Source organism: Maylandia zebra, unplaced genomic scaffold (assembly GCF_041146795.1).
Source record: "Maylandia zebra isolate NMK-2024a unplaced genomic scaffold, Mzebra_GT3a scaffold11, whole genome shotgun sequence".
NCBI classification, from domain to species: Eukaryota; Metazoa; Chordata; class Actinopteri; order Cichliformes; family Cichlidae; genus Maylandia; species Maylandia zebra.
In genome coordinates this window covers 970001-993083 of record NW_027490041.1, presented here as the reverse complement: position 1 = coordinate 993083, position 23083 = coordinate 970001, and the positions used below count along the sequence as shown (strand labels likewise).

At 40.6% G+C, this 23083-nt stretch overlaps 1 protein-coding gene and 1 long non-coding RNA gene across 3 annotated transcripts in view; one reads left to right on the top strand and one right to left on the bottom strand.

Annotated features, from left to right (window-relative positions):
• LOC112433918 (protein NLRC3-like) overlaps nt 1-23083 on the bottom strand; it is a 255062-nt gene that overhangs the window by 71553 nt on the left and 160426 nt on the right. The window lies entirely within an intron of this gene.
• On the top strand, nt 7479-10132 carry LOC143415950 (uncharacterized). Its single transcript, XR_013096378.1, has 2 exons — nt 7479-8679; nt 8997-10132. It is a non-coding gene; the product is annotated as an uncharacterized LOC143415950 (long non-coding RNA).

The window sequence follows — 23083 nt, the reverse complement described above, 5'->3', positions numbered from 1 at the left end:
GCATAAATATTGGAACCTGGAGAAGTTGCTGCTTAAGTTTTTATAATAGCATTTTGCCTGCACTCCAGAATGTTATGAGGAGTGATCAGATGAACTGCATCGTCCTTCTTTGCCATGAAAACGAACTTAATCCCCAAAAAGCCTTACCACTGCATTTCATTGCTGTCATCAAAGGACCTGCTGAGACCATTTCAGTGATCGTCTTCTTAACTCAGGTGAGAATGTTGGCGAGCACGAGGCTGGAGATCATCATGGCTGTATCCCGATTCAGGTTCTGCAGCTTTAAAGTCCTCAAGGGCCGCATACTCAAAGACCGCTAAGGCCGAAGTGCGAGGCTCGTAGGCTCGTGAAATGGGACGTCTAGCCTCCGTCGCGCTGCCCAGGTTGCCTAGCAACCATGATACTAACAGCTGGAAACGTTTCATACAGCTTTGTTTGACAGAAATGAAGGAGAACATATTTAGTTCATTTGTTTCTACATGAGCTCTGTGTGATTTGATGAGTATCTGAGGCTGAGACCACAGGACTGTGAAACATGATTGTTGGGCTTCATTTCTGTGCTGAACAGTCGTTTAAGATTAGCTGTAAATAACAATTAGCTGATGTTGTTCATGAGACTAAAGTCATCTCACTGTGGCAATGTAAATATAATATGGCCAATATTATAGTTATTAGACCCAGACCTCCCTTTGCTTAGGCTGCTGCCCCCGCGACCCGGCCTCGGATAAAGCGGATGAAGATGGATGGATGGATGGATGGATTATAGTTATTATATTAATCACTTCACTCACAGACAAGTATCTGTGACAGTGTGTATACAGATGTGTCATATATAAGAGACAAATATTGTTCTTTTAATATGTTGGTACTAAATGTGGCTCAATGCTTACATATATGTGTAAAAAGCAAATGTAGGAGCTGTGATAACTGTGTCTGATAGAATGAAGAGTAGACTGATATATGAAATATTCCTTTATTGGGTGAGAAAATCAGACCATGTCATAACTGCTGTAAGTCACACAGAATAGATATCAGAGCCTTAAACAGGCTGACGTCTGCTAAATGGGTCAAACTGGGCAGAAAGTCTACAAACACATAACATCCTTATAGAATATGATGTAAGATTATAGATCAGCTTAGCTCAGAATATATAAAGCATATAAACAGTTACAGTAATATGATGCAACAAACACAGCAGCTGCTGATCCAAAATACTCAAAGCTTCATAGAACTGAAACCAACATTTATTTTTAGCTCCATCCTGCTGCTGATACAGACTTTAGGTTTCTGAACATTAAACTTGTTGCTGCCTTTCATAGTGTGTAACTTGAAGGCCCGGAGTACTTTCTCCCACACTGAAAACACTGGGATGATCACATTATTTGAACATTACCTAATAAGACTGATTCAGCACAGACAGTTATGTTAAACTTTCCTAGCAGTCCTTCACAAACAGGGAACAGTCTGTCTATTCTCTCCATCTGTCAGTTGCTGCTGGCTCTTCCTCCTCCTCTTCCTCACACACTGCTGAGTTTGTCCTGGTGGATCATCAGGGCTGCAAAGCCTCACAGTTGATGTGCAGCAGTGGCTCCCTCAGTCTGTCCTCACTCTGGACACTTGCAGTCGTCACACATGGAAATCAAATGTGTGATAAGCTGCAGGATTCAAACACAAGTGTAACTTATAAACACATCCTAGCAGAGAACCCAGAGTGATGATGAAGCAGAGTGTGGACCCCAGCCCTGCAGCCAGGCCCTGAACTTAAAAAGAATCAAGGCCATCCGCCAGCAGGCCACAGCCAGGCTCCACCATCAGCCAGCAGGCCCAGCCAGGCTCCACCATCAGCCAGCAGGCCCAGCCAGCAGGCCACAGCCAGGCTCCACCATCAGCCAGCAGGCCACAGCCACGCTCCTCCATCAGCCAGCAGGCCCAGCCAGGCTCCACCATCAGCCTGCAGGCCACAGCCAGGCTCCACCATCAGCCAGTAGGCCACAGCCAGACTCCACCATCAGCCAGCAGGCCACAGCCAGGCTCCACCATCAGCCAGCAGGCCCAGCCAGCAGGCCACAGCCAGGCTCCACCATCAGCCAGCAGGCCTAGCCAGGCGCCATCATCAGAAATTCCGCTTCCGAGTCCCTCGTGGTGGCCGCCTCGTGCTCTCGCTTCAGTATGCCACCCAAGAAAGGCCCAACACCAGAGGAGGTTGAGGACATTAAAACCTCCCTCGGAGCGCTGTGCGGAGACGTGGCCGCAGTCAGGGCACAGCAGGAGCTCCCTCTGGGGCTTCTGGAGGAGGTAAAACAGCTACGCCTCCAAAATGCCGAGAAGGACAGACGGATCATGGATCTCGAGCGGCGGGTGGATGAGCTGGAGCAGTACACCCGTACGAACGACGTGGTCATCAGCGGTATTAAAATCAAGCCGCGCTCGTACGCGCGCGCGGTGGCCGGGAACGTCGGGGAGCCCAGCGACGAGGAGACCCACTCGGTGGAGCAACAGGTGGCGTCCTTCCGCCAAAGCAAGGGGATAGAGATGGACCTGGAGCACATAGAAGCATGTCACTCACTGCCCAGGAGGAGTGACAGACTGCCGGCCATCATTATGAGATTTGTCAATCGGAAGAACAAGGTCGCACTGCTGAAACAAGGACGCAAACTGAAAGGCACGGACGTTTTCATTAATGAGCATCTGACACGAAAAAACGCAGACATCGCGAGGAAGGCAAGGCAACTGAAGAAGAACGGTAAAATACAACATACATGGGTAACAAACTGTAAGATTTTCATTAAGCTAAGCGGGACACCAGAAGAGGCAAAAGTACTGATAGTGAGGAACATGGAGGATCTGGACAAGTATAACTGACACCAATGTATCAATTACACCAGGAAATGACATGGACACGTTGAAATTAATTCTTCAACAGAAAGTAATTGATCTAGATTGTGAATATAAGGAGCATAATATAATAGATCCAGAAATAGATTCTGAAAGTAACTTTCTCTCTACTTTTGTTAAAAATTGTAATTATTTCACTCAGGAACAATATGAAAAAGAAATTAACCTAGACGGGAAGCTCTCATTAATTCACTTTAACAGCAGAAGTATGTACTCTAATTTTGATTTCATTAAGGACTATTTGCAACAATTTTCTCGCCCCTTTAGTGTTATAGCCATCACTGAAACTTGGTTCAATGTCGATAAAGGAATAGATTTTTGTTTGAATGGATATGATTTAAAATACATGAATAGATTAAATAAGGCGGGCGGCGGGGTTGCTATATATGTTCATAACTCTATAAAATATAATGTTGTAACAACTATGTCTATGGCTATTGATGGAATTTTGGAATGTTTGACTATTGAGATTATGAATGAAAAAAAGAGAAATGTTATAATAAGTTGTATATATCGGACACCCAGTTCAAGTATTGACACTTTTAATGAATGGATAGAAAAAACGTTGCTTCGGTGAACCAAAAATTACTATTTATCTGTGGTGATTTTAACATTGATTTGCTAAATCCAACAAGGTTAAAAGCCATTGATGACTTTACTGACACGATGTACAGCTTATCACTATATCCAACAATAACAAAGCCAAGCAGAATAACTTCACATAGCGCCACTATTATTGACAACATTTTTACTAATGTCATGGATTTCCAAACTAATAGTGGCCTGCTTGTCTGTGATATAACTGACCACTTACCAGTTTTTACTTTGTGTGACTGTGATTTAAAAAAAAATAGATACCAAGATCATGATAGCAAAGCGAACAATAAATGAAGAAGCAATTCATGCCTTCAATTTCGATTTAGCACAACAAGATTGGAGTTCGGTGTATGAAGAGTCAGATGTGGACAAGGCTTATGATAATTTTCTAGATATTTTTACTATGTGGTACAATAAACATTGTCCTGTAAACGAACACATGACAAAGAAAAAAAAGATAAAAAGTCCTTGGCTCACAAAAGGAATTATTAATGCTTGCAAAAAGAAAAACAATCTGTATAAACAGTTTATCAAAGTAAAAACAAAAGAAGTGGAACAAAGATATAAAGCATATAGAAATAAATTGACTGATATTATAAGAACGAGCAAACAACTTTATTATAGAAGAAGATTATATAAAAATAAAAACAATATAAAAGGAACTTGGGATGTGTTAAACAACTTAATTAAACAAGGATCTTCTGGAACATCATATCCTGAATATTTTACTGATGCAAATGGTGAAAATCACAACATGAGTAATATTGTCGATGGGTTCAATAAATTCTTCATAAATGTTGGCCCTGAACTAGCAGCGGACATCCCGTGTCATAAAAATGAAAATATCAGTAATATAAAATCAAATCCCTTTTCACTGTTCCTCTCAGCTACAAATGAGCAAGAAGTAATAAATATCACATTAAAATGTAAAAGTAAGTCTTCAATGGATTATCATGACATAAATATGTCTGTAGTTAAACAGGTTATTCTGAATATTGTTAGTCCCTTAACATATATCTGTAATTTATCATTTCAGTCCGGTTGTTTTCCAAAAAAAATGAAAATTGCGAAAGTAATACCACTATATAAAAGTAATGACAAACACAGTTTTACCAATTATAGGCCTATTTCTCTACTGCCTCAATTCTCAAAAATTCTAGAAAAACTTTTTAATTCAAGATTAGAAAAATTCCTTGAAAAACATCAAATAATAAATGTTGGTCAGTATGGTTTCAGAACGCAAAGAACCACTTCAATGGCGATAATTGAGGCAGTAGAAGAAATTACTGATACACTGGATAAAAATAAATATGCAGTTGGTATTTTTGTTGATCTCAAAAAGGCCTTCGACACAATCAATCACTCAATTTTACTGGATAAATTGGAAAGATATGGTATTCGAGGGAAAGCTGGTAACTGGTTAAAAAGTTACCTAACAGGTAACAGCCCTATGCTAACAATATGTTAGCATAGGGCATTACCATTCAGAGAAACTTGGTATTACATGTGGTGTTCCCCAAGGGTCAGTGTTGGGACCAAAACTTTTCAATGTATACATAAATGATATTTTTGATGTTTCTCAAGTACTTAAACTCATACTGTTCGCAGATGACACCAACATATTTTTCAGTAGCGATGATTATACTGATCTTGTAATGACTGTAAACAGGGAGCTACAATTAATAAAAAAATGGATGGACATAAATAAATTATCATTAAATATAAATAAAACTAAAGCAATGTTTTTTGGTAATTTAAAATATAATATAGAATTACCAATTATCATTGAAGGTGTACCAATTGATAATGTGAGTGAAAACAAATTTTTGGGAGTCGTAATTGATAATAAAATTTCATGGAAACCCCACGTCAGACACATAAAAACCAAAATTTCTAGAAGCCTCGCAGTTTTGAACAAAGTGAAACAATTCCTTGATAAAAATGCACTTCGTACTCTGTACTGTACTCTGGTTCTTCCATATCTTACATATTGTGTGGAAGTGTGGGGAAACACATATAAAAATACAACTAATCCATTAGTCACAGTACAGAAACGAGCACTGCGTATTATTCACAAGGCTGGTTATCTAGATCATACTCACAAATTCTTTCTTCAGGCAAAGTTACTTAAATTCCAGGATCTGGTTAATTACAATACATCCATAATTTTGTATAAAGCTTTTACTAAACTTTTACCGGCAAATTTACAAACTAGATTTGAAATTCGAGAAAAGGTTTATAATGTGAGAGGCTTTGGAGAATTCAAATTACCCAGAACTCGAACAACCCGTAAAGGCTTTTGTGTGTCTGTATGTGGTGTGAAAATCTGGAACAGTCTGAGTTTACAATTGAAACAATGCAAAAATATTCATAGATTTAAATTTCTCTACAAACAGTTGGTCTGGTCACAGTATACTCAATGATGGTTTTAGTGTGCTCTGTAATGTCTGTCCTCTTACCATTGCTGGTATGGATTCCAAAAAAAAAAGTGTGCGTATGTATGTACATATATGTACTTGTGTGTGTAGATATATATGTATGTATATGTATGTGTGTTTGTTACTTGTAGTTATTACTGCCTGTTACCTGTGGTAATGCAATTTATAATTTATATATTCTGTATTCAGTTATGAAGACTCTAATTGTTGTTTGCGAGCTGCCGCTTAGATGCTTGTATGTGCCCGGGGCTGTTGATGGGTCTGTATGCAATGATGGGCATAGCTGCGGGAAGTTTATTGTTTTTTTTGTTGATGAGTGAGTATAGGGGTGGGATTTAATAAGTTTTCTTCGTCCCACTCCTTTTTCAGGCAATTTTTGTTTTTTGTTTTGTGTATTTTATGTTCAATATAGGTATTTGTTGTGCCTGAAAATGAATAAATAAATGAATGAAATGAAATGAATGAATACTTTTATTCCACAATCAGAGAGAAAGAAACAGAGAGAGAGTGCAGGACAGACAGACAGGTGACAGTCTCAGGTGTACACACTGCTACACAACAGCACCAGAGAAGCAGGATTTAGTGTTTGTGTTATTACGAGTGTAAACAAGAAGAGTTCCAGATGGTGCAGTGGACACATGTGTGACTGCTGTGATTAAAGCATCTTTCTTTCAGCTTAACGAGTGAACCGTCAGCTCGTTCAAACACACGTTAAAGTGCGTTTGGCTCGACACCACCGAACAGAGGCAGCAATATAACACAGCTAACATTAACAGTGCAGTGGATCCTGCTTGTGCCGTGATGTTCAGGACTGCAAACCGAGCAGCATCACTGACTTTCAGCTTGTTGTGTTTGTGGATATATGACTGACTTTAATTATCCACAAAATCATCACATTCTCTGTCAGATTAAGGTCGACTATTGAACGGCGTATATTTTAAAGGCTTTAAAACCAAGTTAACGCTGAAAGTACAAACATCACTAATGTCACATAACTCTGCCGACAAGGCATAGCTATGGCTATGAAATGCTCTTTGTGTATCACTTCTTCATTATGAAAGATGTCATTAATGCACTAGTAATGTCTCATCTGGAGTATTGTTCAATCATTTGGTCAGCAGCTAATAAGACAGATCTTAACAGACTTCAGTTAGTCCAGAATAAGGCGTCCAGATTAGTGTGAAGATGTTCATACTATACTAATATTGATCAAATGCATAATAACCTTTCTTGGCTTCCTGTACAGGCTAAAATATTCTATGGCTTACTTGTAGTTCTAAAGAAAGCAATTCTGTTAAACACACCACATTTATTCTGCTCAGCTGCAGTATCCAGATGAAATACATCATCATATTACACAGTTTTCAACAAGCTGCAATTTAGTAAATGCTCGAGTTAAAAGTAACGTTTTGTAAAACTGTTACATTTAGAGCAACTTTTAAGTGGAATAAGTTGCCTTAAAAAATTAGAGAATTATTCAAAACTTCAATGAACACTTAAAAGCCGATTTACAGAGCTTTTAGTTGTTGTAAATATTGTAAGACATGATTTGTTTTTGAAATTTGTGTAATGTGCCTCAATGTTATTGATATTATTATTATTATTATTATTATTATTGATTGCTTATATTTGAACAATTGTGAAACCTCACTGTGGATGTAAGAGTGAAATTATGTGGATATCTTGAATCCACTTTATTGTGTAATATTTTATGTGAGTATTTGACGGAAGACGAGCAACATCTGTTGTGGAAGCTAACGGGGTTCCTTTAGAATAAACAAACATAGGATTTATTATCACTGAATAATTCTGTATAAATCTATACAAATTATAGAAATATGTAATAGGAAACAACAAAATAATCTAAATTATAAAATAATGTGTGTGTGTGTGTGTGTGTGTGTGTGTGTGTGTGTGTGTGTGTGTGTGTGTGTGCATGATTTTAGTGTTTGAACAGTCATGAATTATCTTTAACAGCAGGTTGGATGTAATGTGTTAGAACTACCAGCAGGTGGGGATAAGAGACCTTTAAGGTGTTTGGTGCCACGCTCCACCTTCAGGTTTAAAACTAGTGTTAATGGAGTTTGAAGGTTGAGTTTGTTCCACGACTGCATTTCACTCACTGCCTCTGTTTGTATCTCTGTCACTGCAGGACCAACATGGAGCCAGAAGTCAGCGCTCTCAGGAGGCCGACAAACCTCACAGAAGAAAGGGAGAGAAAAAACACACCTGTGACGAGTGTGGGAAGGGTTTTACTCTGAGGGCTAAACTAAAACGGCATCAGGTCATCCACACTGGAGAGAGACCGTTCAGCTGTGACTTGTGTGGAAAGTCTTTTTCCTTGAAGGATTCCCTAAAAAAACACCAACTCATCCACAGTGGAGTTAAAGCGTACAGCTGTGATCAGTGTGGCAGAGCTTTTACTTGCAGTAGCAGCTTACAGAGGCATCTAGTTACCCACTCTGGAATTAAGCCATACAGCTGTGACATCTGTGGAAAAACTTTCAGCCGGAGAGGGAGCCGAAATACACACCTACGCATTCACACCAGACATGATGTGTACTGCTGTGAACAGTGTGGCAAACAGTTTACAACAGACGCACACTTACAACAACACATGTTTACCCACACTGAGGAGAGACCTTATCAATGTGACCTGTGTGAGAAGACTTTTAAATCTCCACATTACCTGAGACAACACCAACAGATCCACACCAGAAAGAGACTCTACAAGTGCAGCTACTGTGAGGTATGTATTTATATTGTTATCTTGTCATTTTAGCCTGACTGTTTGGAACAACTCTGCTCATTAAACTGTGTTAGCATGTTAGCAATTCTACTGCATGGAAAAGCAGCTCTGAGTGATTATTCAGATTTTCCTTTCAGTTATGATTTTAGTATTACTGTAGTATTATGGTGGTAGTATTGTAGTTATTGCAGCCCAGTAAACTGAGTGTGTTAACTGAAACAGTCAAATGTAGTTGGACGTCTGCAGAGATGCTCTTTATTTCAGGCGACGTTCAGGATACAAATGTTGAAGGACTGACTTACACTGTCTTTGTTTAGAAGCAGAGCGACACAGATGGATCCAGTTCTCAACCCTGTCATCACTGTGGTGGTGGGAAAGACTTTCATTGTGACCTCTGTGGAAAAACTTTCAGTCGGCAAAAGACCCTAAAAAGACATCAACGTAGACACACTGGAGACAAACTGAAATACTGCAAAGAATGTGGGAGAAGCTTCACCACACCAAGTGATTTAAAACAACATGAACTGATTCACAGTGGGGTTAAAAAGCACCTCTGTGATCAGTGTGGGTCATCCTTCACCACTGCATGGAAGCTTAAAACACACAAACGAGTCCACACAGGAGAGAAACCACACAAGTGCAGACACTGTGACAGAAGCTTCTCACAGTCAAGTAATCGTAACATTCATGAACGTGGACACATGGAAGGAAACTACAGCTGTGACCAGTGTGACAAGAGCTTCAGGAATCTCAGTTCATACTCTGCACACAAACGATCCCACGTTACTAATAAACTGTTTCACTGTTACCAATGTGCCCAAACATTCACCTCATTGTCTGCTCTGTGCAAACATCAGCGTGATCACTCAGGGCTGAAATCACTCCCATCACTGGATCACAGTGAATCTGAAGACACAGAAAGATCCTCTGGTTTCTGTGTCAGACTCAAACAGCTTGAGATCAGGCTCCACAGAGTTCAGATAGAATCATTTAAACTTGTGTTGAACTGAACTGGTTGCTGGGCTGAACTTCTACATAATACAGATCTACATGGGATCTTCTTTTCTGTTGTTTTACTGAGTCAGTTTTGTCCTTTTTTCTCTGTCCTGGTTTTGCTCGTCTGTAAATGATTGAAACTCAGTCAAATAGTTCATTGTTCTCCAGCAAAACGTTTTTGGAAACTCATGTTTAACCTTTAAAACTCTGACATGTTTTAGCACACAAGGCTTCATCGGGGAGTTCACTCATGATTGGACCATGAGAACAAAGGTTTTTAGTTCTTTCAAAGAGAGTCTTGGAGATGTTTGATGTTTCTGTTTTTCTGAAACCACCTGAAAGAAAAACTATTTTTCTTGCTTTATGTAGTGTGGAAGTTTTTAATGTTTCTTCATCTGTGATGTTCTTGAATGTGTTCACGTGAAGATGGTACAAATAAACTGTCCTTTCAGCTTTAGCTCCTAATTTATTCATTATTTATAGATGTAGCACAGCAGCCGTCTCTTGATTAACACATGGAGGGCTCGGGATCTGATGGTGTCGTCTCCCTAATTTGCCCACTCAGTAAATCTCACTCATGGCCAAGAAATTGAAATAAACCTTGTTTCCCTGCTGGATAGTGATCCACTGTAACTCTGCTCCTCCTTCCTGTTTAGGATTTCTGTGGCTGAAGTAAAATTCCCTCCATCCATCACTTATCCCAGCTAACCCAAAGTGAAATAAAGTTTTGCTGGTCTTAAAAAAGCATTACAATAATGGGCATTACCAATGCAAACTGAATGATACAGAAGATGAAAGAAGAGACTTTGATCAGTTAATAAAGCTCATGATCTGGATTCATTGTGGCTGCTACACAGATACTTCTGGGTCACTTCTCTCAGTTAGGAACCTTCCTCACCAAACTGACTGTTGGACCACACCCCTGGTTTCATGAGAAATTGTTTCAGCCATGATTTCTCTTCCTGTATTTCAGAGTAAAGACTGAAGTGACAAATGGAAGCATGTTTAAAAAACACAATGTGAGAGAGACGTTGAGGTCCTTAGAAGTTACCCTGGGTTTTTCTGTCACCCTGCTAGATGTTACACACCTTGTTATTGGACTGATTTCTACTGCTGGACTACTCCTGCGGAGAGTAACAATACTCTTACTAATTAGCTCCCTTTCACACCTTTGGGGATATTTATTTTTGTGTTTGCAGCGCTGTGAGCCAGAACAGCGAGAGAAAAATCTGCAACAGCGACGAGCCGAATGCTTACGTGAATCGCAGCAGCTGCACATGTGCTACGCTGAATTAGAGGATATCTTTGCTCTGGATTTCTATTTCTACTTTTTCATTTCTATATGATTCTTCTTGCATCTAAACAAAGATGATTCAATTTGCTAAATGTTGATGGCTCTTCGTGCTCAGGTGTAAATGAGACGTAATATTTGCTCTTGGTTTGGTTCTCCTGTACAGAACCTTGCAGTACAACAGAAACCTAAAAACATTATTTGTAGTTGTTATTCTTAGTTGTTCTGCTGCCTAAATACCACAGGGTCTGATTATGAAGTTATTGAGCTGCACATACTTTACGACCTGCTTAAGTTCGAGGTCACAGCGTCTGTAGAGCAGCTGGAACATAATGAAGTCTACAAGGTTAAAGTTTTCTCTTCAGTTATTGTTCTTTCTGCTGCTTGGTTTGATGGATCTGAGAGCTTTTGTTTTTATTATTGTTATTATAATTATCATTAATATTTTACTCTCTAGAAGCTTTAAAATAGTGTTTGTGTTTGAAAAAATTGATTTAAGAATTGAACAGAAACATCTGTCCTTCTGAAAATCGCCCAAAGGCACGGAGACAAAGTCAAAGGATGCAACCTGTAACTTTCTCTTCCTTCATGTCAGGACCATCATCCATGATTTATATAAAATGCATATAGCAACAGTAGCACTTTAGTTTGAACTTTATGATTTCTGTAACTGGAAAATATTATTTTGTTTAAAAGGGCGACATTAACATTAAAATAAATGAAAGAAGCTTCAGCTGAGAGCTTCATGCAGTCATCATCAGCAGCTCATAGCAGTCACAGCTCTTTATTACGCAGCTTTGCAGGAATTAAAGTGGCTGAAGTGTCAGAGTTTGTGTGAGAAGCTGCTTCATGGACAGCTGCACACACGTCTTTATTATTTCTTCATAAATCAAACACACAGGTTTGTCTGTAGATGATTTAAAGTGTGTCGTTGTGCAGTTAAAGCTGTTTGTGTGACGCCCTGACCTCCTGTGAATGAAACAGCCAATCAGATCCATCAGAGAGAGAGCAGGAAGTGTTGTGTGTTTGTGACAGAACAAGGAAACAGTGATGATGATGAACATAAAGGTCCTCTGATGTTTCCTGTTACAGTAACGCTTGTTCATCTGTTGCTCTCCTACACTTTCCTATAAATAAAGGAGAAAAAGTCCGTTTAGTTTCATTTCCTACAGCTCAGAGTTACACTTCACATTCCTGCTGTCACATCAAAAAGCTTCACTTTGGTCCAACATCTACATGTTAACATGAAACACAGACAGACTCAGAACATCTGGAACATCTGCACTTTGACCCAAACTGTTATAGCAGGATATTTTCTACATATTTCTTATGTTGGACCTGTTTGAACTGTAAACGACCTGTAATCATCTGTAAATGGTGTGAGACACACTGAGGCCACCTACAGGGCAGCTGGGGAACAGCAGGGATCTAAGATCATACGAGACGTTAGTGAGTGAGAAGAACAAACGGACTTAAGATGGCTCGAAGTGATCAAAGTTGATCTAAAACAGAAGATGAATCCACTGATTCTTTGTAAAGTTCATCTGCTGCTTACATGAATCCTGTGATGAAAGATTTATTTCACTGAATGTTTCTTCAAAGCTCATTTCAACCTGTTGAAGTCATGAATGAAAGTGCAGACTGAGAGTGGATCACATGATGTTTGAGGTGTGTCATGTGACATGTTCAGTATTGTCACACATGTCTAGATTGTCCCTGATATCATAACTGCTCAAACACTGATGATTATATTTGAAGAATTATTCCTGATGGCAGCAAAGTTTGAATGGAGCTCTCTGTCTGTGCTGATTTGTCGCCCTCTGGAGGTCAAAGCATAAACTGCATGATGTCACTGTAACCACCACAGTGACAGGAAGTGTTTTTAAATGATGAAATATGTCAGTGATGCTGATAGTGTGTTCATCACAGACGTTCAGGCTTCGTGTTGACATGAATCAAAGTGAAAGCAGAGAAACTGGAATGAATCAGGTGTTTTTACCTGGTGTAAATGGCAACACATTAAAGGTGTATAGACAGTAGAGATGTTTTAAAAATCTTAACAGTTCAGTAGCAGCGCCTCGCTCGTCACTTCTCACGGTAGATGACTTTAAACTATGGCCCGATGTTAGCTACATCCACATTATTAATGACTTGTATTTTCCGAAGGCGTTGTTGGCAAGGAATTGTGTAATTATAAGAGCACCGAGGCGTATAATTACCTGCACAGCAACAACATTGATAAAGTACTGCTCAACAAACAAGACGACTTTATTTTTCTTAAAGCACCTGTAGAGCCGAGCCAGAACGCTAATCAGGCTAAACACTTAGCATGGCTAATGCTAAGAGAAAGTGGAGTAGTGGAGACAGTCGGCTGTTCCTGTATCGCCGGATTAGGGAGATCATGTAGTCATGCTGCTGTTCTGTGGAGGGTATTTCACTTATCTGGATATCACAATGTTTAAATGACTGAAACAGAAACACTGGACTGGTCAAAGGCTGACTGGGGAGTCACGCTACTGCCATCCAGCCACAGGGGACTGTCCTCTCCCCCTTCCTCTTCACCCTCTACACCACAGACTTCAGCCACTGCACAGAGACCTGCCATCTTCAGAAGTTTTCTGATGACTCTGCGGTGGTTGGATGCATCAGCAGGGATGATGAGACAGAGTACCGGGCTGTGGTCGACTCCTTTGTCACGTGGTGTGAGCAGAATCATCTGCAGCTCAACGTGGCAAAGACCAAGGAACTGATCGTGGACTTCAGGAAGACCAGGAAACACTTGACCCCTGTTTCAATCCAGGGGGTCAGTGTTGACATTGTGGAGGACTATAAATACCTTGGAGTACACATTGACAATAAACTGGACTGGGCTAAAAACACCACAGCACTTTACAGGAAGGGCCAGAGTCGTCTCTATTTTTTGAGGCGACTGAGGTCCTTCAACATCTGCCAGAAAATGCTGAGGATTTTCTATGAGTCTGTGGTGGCCAGTGCGATCCTCTATGCTGTTGCATGCTGGGGGAGCAGGCTGAGGGTCGCAGATGCCAACAGACTTAATAAACTGATCCGTAAGGCCAGCAATGTTGTGGGGATGGAGCTGGACTCCCTCAAGGTGGTGTCGGAGAGGCGGATGCTGTCCAAGATAAAGACAATGTTGGATAACACCTCCCACCCACTCCATGACATGTTGGTCAGTCACAGGAGCTCGTTCAGTGAGAGACTGAGATTACCGAAAAGCACCACTGAACGACACAGGAAATCTTTCCTGCCTGTGGCCATCTCCCTGTACAACGCATCCACTTAACACACTGTTTGCTGCTACAACTACACATGTTTCTTTTCCAACTATTTATTTATGAGTGACTTATGTATGTATGTATGAATATATATGTATATATTGTACTATTCTTAGTTAGCGTATTGTCTGTCTTGTCTTAATGTTGGTTTAAAATGGAGCACTGTAACAAAAAATAATTTCCCCCAGGGATCAATAAAGTATTCTGATTCTGATTACATGGAGTACTGTTTACTGTTTACATGTCAATGCCACTCGTTAACTTTGTGTGGGCTGTATGCTGCACAATAACAGGTTAAATACAAAACTTTATTTGAAGACATCTGTAGCACTGCCTCAGTTCTGGATGTTTCCACAGACTCCTCTGTGCACCTAAAGAAAAGGTCAAAGGTGTTGAAAATCTCCCAATTCTTTGAATCTTTGGGCTGAAGGAAGGACAGTACTCGGTGTATAAATGCTCAATCAACAATCATTTATTTCCATACAATTCAACACTTAAGAGCATAAGAACCATCATGATGGGGAGACCTGCCTGCAGAGGGTCACAGCAAGTCTCAAAGTGGTGACGGGTTACACAGCCTCTTATAGCTTCTAGCGGCCCCCACCTAGTCGTAAAAGCCTAAACATTCACATTCTTTCTCTCTTACGGCGCCTAAGTTATGACCTCGGCTCCTTGTCTTTCTGCTCTCTGTAAGGTGGGGGTATGGAATGTGGTCTGTCTCGTCTATTATCGGCACAAGGTCCTCTGCACACAACATTCTCTTCATGATTCAGCAGTATGACATGTCAAGAAACAGTGTAACACATTCAACAGTGTCAAGTAATACAGGTCAATCCAATAGATCTAATGATTTTCACACTCTTTTAAGTCAGAAGTATAATGCAAACTAAAACTACATACTGATCACACACTCTATATTAAAGGCAAGGCAAGGCAAGTTTATTTGTATAGCACAATTCAACAACAAGGTGATTCAAAGTGCTTTACAGAGACATTAGAAACAAAAACAAATAAAAAGCATGATTTAAAATTGATTAAAACAAGCAAATAAACTAACTAACTAATTAACAAACAAACAAACAAACAAAACAGTATATAAAATCAAAACAGATAAAATCAGAACAGTAGATAAAATCAGTAGTTAAATGTAAGTTTTGAAATTTAAGCTTAAAAGTGTGGATTTGGTGCTTTATTCAAATGCAGCTGAGAACAGGTGAGTCTTCAACCTGGATTTAAATAAACTGAGTGTTTCAGCTGATCTGAGGCTTTCTGGGAGTTTGTTCCAGATATAAGGAGCATAAAAGCTGAATGCAGCTTCTCCGTGTCTGGTTCTGACTCTGGGAACTGATAAAAGACCGGATCCAGATGACCTGAGTGATCTGGAAGGTTCATACTGGGTCAGGAGGTCACTGATGTATTTTGGTCCTAAACCATTCAGAGCTTTATAGACCAGCATCAGAACTTTGAAGTCTATCCTCTGACGGACAGGCAGCCAGTGTAAAGACCTCAGAGCTGGACTGATGTGGTCCACTTTTTTGGTCTTAGTGAGGACTCGAGCAGCAGAGTTCTGAATGAGCTGTAGTTGTCTGACTGATTTTTTAGGTAGACCTGTAAAGATGCTGTTACAGTAATCAAGCCTACTAAAGATGAATGCATGGACTAGTTTTTCCAGGTCCTGTTGAGACATCAGATCTTTTATCCTTGAAATATTCTTGAGGTGATAGTAAGCTGACTTTGTTATTGTCTTAATGTGTTTTTCTAAGTTTAGGTCTGCATCCATCACTACACCCAAATTTCTCGCCTGGTTTGTGGTTTTTAGATGTATAGATTGAAGTTCTCTGGTGACCTGTAATCGTTTTTCTTTGGCGCCAAAGACTATTACCTCAGTTTTGTTTTTGTTTAGCTGGAGAAAATTGTGGCACAACCAGTCATTGATTTCCTCAATGCATTTACCAAGAGCCTGCACAGGGCCTTGGTCTCCTGGTGACATTGTGATATATATTTGTGTGTCATCTGCATAGCTGTGATAGTTTATTTTGTTGTTGTTTATAATCTGTGCCAGTGGGAGCATGTAAATGTTAAACAGAAGGGGTCCCAAGATGGAACCTTGGGGAACTCCACATGTGATACTTGTCTGCTCAGATGTGAAGTTACCTATTGATACAAAGTATTTCCTGTTTTCTACGTATGTTTTGAACCAGTTTAGTACAGTTCCTGAAAGACCTGTCCAGTTCTCCAGTCGTTTGAGTAATATGTTGTGGTCAACTGTATCAAATGCTGCACTGAGATCCAGTAAAACTAAGACTGACATTTTTCCACTGTCTGTATTCAGACATATGTCATTAAACACTTTGGTCAGAGCGGTTTCAGTGCTGTGGTTCTGTCTAAAACCTGACTGGAAGGCATCGTAGCAATTATTCTGTTTTAAGAAGTAATTGAGCTGTTGAGAAACTGTTTTTTCAATGATCTTACTTAAAAATGGGAGATTTGAGATCGGCCTGTAGTTGTTCATTTGTGTCTTGTCAAGATTGTCCTTTTTCAGTATAGGTTTGATTACAGCAGTTTTTAGTGATTCTGGAAACACACCTGATAATAAAGAAAAGTTGACGATCTGTAACAGGTCTGACTCTAAAGTCTTTGAGACCTTTTTGAAAAAACTTGTTGGCAGGACATCTAAACAGCAGGAGGAGGAGTTCAGTTGACCTAAGATGTCCTCCAGGTCTTTGCTGTTAATCGGATGAAACTGTTTCATGGTGTTTAAACAGTTTTTTGGTGGACACAGTACATATCCTGGATCTGCTGTTGATGTACCAATTGCTTGTCTAATTTTTTGGATTTTTTCTGTGAAGAATTTGGCAAAGTCATTGCAGGCCATGGTCGAATGAAGTTCAGCTGCCACTGGCACAGGAGGGTTTGTTAGCCTGTCAACTGTAGAAAATAAGACCCGAGCATTATGGCTGTTTTTAGTGATGATGTCAGAGAAGTAGGACCTCCTTGCATTCCTCAGTTGTAAATTATAATTGTGAAGTTTCTCTGTATAGATGTCATAATGAACCTGGAGGTTTGTTTTTCTCCATCTGCGCTCAGCTTTCCTACACTCTCTTTTTTCATTTTTCACCAGTGTGGAGTTTCTCCATGGAGACTTTTTCCTTCCAGAGATAACCTTCACCTTAATGGGGGCAATAGTGTCCATTACATTTAACATGTTAGCATTGAAGCTATTGACGAGCTCATTGACTGACCCTCTGGACAGGTCAGGTGTTAATGGGAAGACCTGGTTAAAAATTGCACTACTGTGTTCAGTTATACACCGTTTTGTGATCACTGTTGTTGATATATTTGTGTGGGCTGAGATTTTACTTTCAAAGAAAACACAGTAATGATCAGACACGCCCACATCAGACACAGTAACCTTTGAAATGCTCAGGCCTTTGGAGATCAGTAGGTCAAGAGTGTGTCCTCTATTATGTGTGGCCTCTGTTACATGCTGAGTCAGCCAAAGTTGCCCAGAGTGTTACTCAGGTCTTTAGTCCCTTTGTCCTGAGGGTTGTCCACATGAATGTTAAAATCCCCAACAATAATTACACAGTCAAAATCAACACAGATCACAGACAGCAGTTCACTGAGGTCATTAAAAAAGTCTGTGCAGTATTTGGGAGGCCTGTAAACATTAAGAAACACAACTTTGGATGGGGCCTTCAGCTGTAAAGCCACATATTCAAAAGACTGAAAACTTCCAGGAGATAGCTGCTTACATTGAAATGATTCATTAAATAAGACAGGGTATAATATGATCTACAGCAGTATCAACTACTTTGATTACATATATAAGGTAACATATGATAACCGAATAATCTCACAAAGGTCAGCAGCACATGTAGTTGGGACAATTCTTCAGTCGCACAAACTACACAATCATTTTCCTCCAATGACGACTTTTCACTTGCAGAAATGGTCCTGTGTGATTTCCAGGCTGTGATATAAAAACTAGTTCCTAATGGCAGCGACTCACTCAGTAAACATGTGTTTCCTTCACCAACCTCACACACAGATCCAATAAGATCAGGAAGTGGGCAGTATAGTACAATATGTGTTATTCTGTGCTGCACTGCCCAAACTAAAGATCTGCTGAAGTGTTGGAAATGATCCAGATGTTTATTTTGGACGATACAGCAGAAGATCAGAAGACCTGCAGCAAAGGTCAGAGGTCAGACTGGGCCCCTGGATTCAACAATGAGCCAATGATCATCAAGCAGTGACTAAAGCAGAGCCCTGACGTTCTGACATTCATCACACAGTCAGAACAAATGTCTGCTGATGACTTCATCTCATGAAACGACTGATAGATGTCAGTTCATTGATCAGCTGAGCTGCTGATCTTCATCGTCACAGAAACATTCAGCTTGTTTCAATCAGTAAATAACTCCCACTACTCCCAGTTTGAACTGTTCCCACTCAAAATGCTGTGAGAACAATGATCATCAGCCCATCAGACAGTCCAGCAGCATTTATGATGATGTCATGATGTTGAAGAGGCTGCTACGGTGGCCTCCCATGACCCCCAGCCTCATCACAGCTGAGATGCAGACATTTGAAAACATTCAGCAGACAACTGAATAACAGTCCAACACAACAGTCTGTGTGCAGACACACACTGACCTTTCATAGAGTCAAACACAGCTGGTTGAGTCATTTCTCTGTGAGTCTAAAGTGAATCTAGTATTTGAAAGTCCACTTCCTGTATTTGTTGTTGAAGACTTCTTCAGCTTCTTCTCGAGGACATCAGCTGCTTGTTTGGCAGCAGAGGCAGTTAAGAAGCTTCCTGAAAAACACTGAACAGTGAGTTCACTGTGGCATATGACAGATTCAGCTTTCTGTGTGCAAATGTGTCTGTGTCGACCTTTCAAATGCTGTTGAATCCAAAACATCAGCGGCTCCTCGGCTGCTCGCTTCATGCACTTCTGTCTGTGTGACAGTCCAATGACATCACAGCTGTTTCCAGCCCCAGTGTCTCAGGACTGGACACCTTTAAACATGTCGAGGATCAAACAGCGTCCAGCTAAACACACATGAAACTATCAGAGCTGACAATCATTCCAATAACATCTAATGGTTCATGTATGTAGACACAGGACTACAAGGAAATGGCTCTCAGCATCTGGCTGTGGGAACACATGAGTCCCTGTTTGTGTTCAGATTGTGTGCATGTTTTAGACGTGTGTCACATGTAGAAACACAACAATCCCACAATGACACACAGATGTGTTTGACACAGCTGTGCAGCTGTAAGTTGTTTCTAATGATTCATTGAAGCTCTTCTAACATTCTGGAGACGATCAGTACATGAATCTGTTCAACACGACAACAATTTGACTTCAGTGTGAACGTTTGCATTAAATAACCTTCTTCATCCAGCTGACAGCATCTTCATCCTATGATGTGAACAGTTCCTCCTGTTGATGACAAACCTCTGACAGGATCTGCTTGAGGAGCTTTTTCATGTGCAGCTCTCTGAGCTCAGGGCTGAGCTGCTGTTTCATCTTTAAGAGCTGCTGCCTCCTCGCCGGACTTGTTCTCCTCTTCTTCTCCTAATGACACCATTTCTGCTTCATATTAAATTCAATAAAGATGCTGACATGTTTCTGTAGGAACAACATCATTGAATCTAGAACAACTGGAGCCAAACCAGTGGCTCTGCTGGGATCACTGGTGAGCCAACACTTCCTTGTTGATGCAGATTTCAGGGCTTCCTTTTGCTCCTCCGTTATAACTGTTCTCTCTTCTCAACACATGATGACACAAAGGAATCAGCAGTGACAAAGATGATGCTGAAGAGAAGCACACACTTCACACATATAACAGAGCAGTGCAGTTACACACACCTCTGCTCGACATCAGGCCTCAAACAAAGACACAAAACACTAACTTGACTCTAAACAGAAGAAACGAGCAGCTGTTTCTGTTCTGTGCTTATTTATATTTGACACACATGCTTCTCTTTGTGCAAACACACATCGCACTATAAGGGTAACCTCGCACACAATGATTGGACAGCACAGTGATGATGCTGGGAGATCCTATACGCAGCAACACAGAAACACTGAGAACTTTAAACAATGATGGAAAGTGTTATAAATGACTTGTTGGCCTCTGATCTGTCACAAACAGCTGAAACGTGTCTCTCATGAGTCACATGAAGGTTTTTGACAGAAAGGACAAAAAGTAGCTGCAGTCAGTTTGTGTCATTTTTAGATTTATTCATCTGGGAGAAAAATCTGAGGGACATTAAAATGTGTTTTCAACAGAGACAAGAACATGAATATAACAGAACAGGTAAATGAACATGTTTCAAGTAAACAGCTGGACTGATCAGGTCCAAACACAGAGTGATAAACTTGTCAAACAGCTGTCATATCTTTATATAGAAGCTCTTTATAAATGCTGCTCACTGCAGTCTGTTTACTAATAATGTCAAAGTGTTAGAAACACAGAAACATCAGAATGGTCTTTGTTCACAGAAACCTGTCTGGGATCCTTTGTTGTTCTTTTGATGCAGAGTTACATTATAAATATAAAGAGTTATTTCAGAGTCTCATCAGTTTTCCTGCATGTCTTTATTTAACACATCAGCAGGGCTGAAGCTCTCATGTTAAACACACACTGATCTATGGACACGTTCATGTGTTTCTAACAGAACCAGGCTGTTATCAGCCTGCACTAACATTATGTCACACACACTGAATGTAACAGTGACAGTTTACATCATCACACAATCAGCTGTGATTGTTTCACTGTCATCAAACGAGTCAACAGGAAGTAGAATCAATAGAAACCAATCATTGACTGACAGCATGTCTGATGGAAATAAGTGCAGATTATGTATGAAGTCTAACTGCACACAGTAACTGTGTTACAATAAGGACTTAACAGCGCCCTCTGCTGGAGTGTTTCAGTACTGCGTTAACTAGAATACACCACCTCCTCCTCACACCACCTGCTACAGCTCTACTCTTCTATGACTACAGTCATCCACAGCACTGATGTGAGGTCACATGGTTCATATGTAAGGAGCACAGCTGACCTCAGGTCAGTTTAATGACTGTGAGCAGCAGCTGTGTTATTGTCACTGTGACAGGGAGACACTCTCAGACACAGCGCTCATGTCAGCTTGTTCTCATGCAGGAGGATCAGGAGCTCCATGTTTGTCTTTCTGTTTGAATCATGATGTGTTTGTGCCATCAGAGTCTGTCATGAGTACTCAGGGTTTCACAGCAGCTCTTCTGGATGCTGACGAGGACTCCAACCTCATGTTTCACCTCTCTGAGCTTCTGATGTCTGTGAACACTCGTGTTTCTTCTCTGGGCTCATCTGGACAAAAACACCTTTCTGTGTTTGGCTGCAGCCTCATTCTGACTGACAGGAAGTGTGTTATCCATGAGCTGCACTTCTGTGAGGAAGTTTCCTGCTGTGTTTCCTGTCTGTGGACAAACACGAGTGTTCCAGCTGAGGACTTGGTTCCTTCCACCTGTCCATACAGGACATCACGCTGTCTGCAGCTCTGTAAATGCAGCTCCAGGTCCTTCCACGTGCTGCTCTGTATTTGTGCAGTTTGTAGTGTGTCCTGGGAAACGTAGCACACATGGTGTTCTTCTGCTGTTTCCTCCTTTCACTGAGTGTGAAACACTGACGCTGTGCTGTTGTTCACAGAGGGGAGCTGATTCTAGCTGCAGCTGGACTCTGTCATCTAACTGAATGTGTTGGTGCTGATCACGGGGCTCTGAGGGGGGAGCAGCAGGAGGACTCTGGATGCTGACGTCAGTGTATCTGTGGAAGCTCCCACAGCGTGTCTGTCATTCAATATTGTGCTGTATATTGTATCTATGCAAAGATGAACAGACTGTGTGTTCACTGGTCTCTGTGCTGCAGCTCTGATGTCATCATCACTCCCTCCTCCACCCTCAGCAGTCCCAGCATGCTGCTGTGGTGCACCCCACCCTCACTCTACACCTGAGCCACAGACCACACCCTCCACCTCAATATACACCACAGTTTTCTCTGCTGTGGAAATGAGATCAGGAGGAAATCATCATTATTATTATTTAATAAACGCTCACATTAATGTGGGCTTATTTGTTTCATATTAGAAACATTAGTTGAGTGTTTTTAGTATAAAATGGTCAAAGTCCCTCTTTTTGCTCCTCCCCTCACCTGTGGATGGGCGGTGCTGTTACCGTGGTGACAGCTTGGATGTGTTTCAGTCCTGCCTGGTTATCACTGCAGGAATCTTTCACATTTATTACAGGTAATAACTCTGATTTTTCTGTGTATTATGAACCAAATGTATCCTGATACACACAGAGATGGATGAGCAGAGGTTTTTTTTGCAGTTTATGTAGTTACTATGGACTTAATGCACACATATTATTAAAATTAGGGCTATAACAGTTGTATTGATGTATAGCAACTTGAAATGCTCCCACAAATGGCTCCACAGCATGTAAAAATATAACAAAAGCTCTGGCGGACTTGGTTCTGTGGTCAGTCTTAAAGGGTGAAGTTAAACTCTGTAATCTTCACTGTGTCACAGAGTTCAGTGAGTCCCGTTATTCACAGTATCAATCAGATCATCAGAGAACAGCTGATCAGCAATCAGTGGTGCCAACAGCGCCTCCTGTGGTGAGAGGATGCAATAATGCAATGTAGCATTTTTCCACTCAACACTTGCAGTCATGGAAACTGTCTGTTGGATCTGTGTGACGTTGCTTTCTTGGTTAGAGTTCCTCACAAATGTCCAGATGATTCTTCTAATGAGGCGTCGACC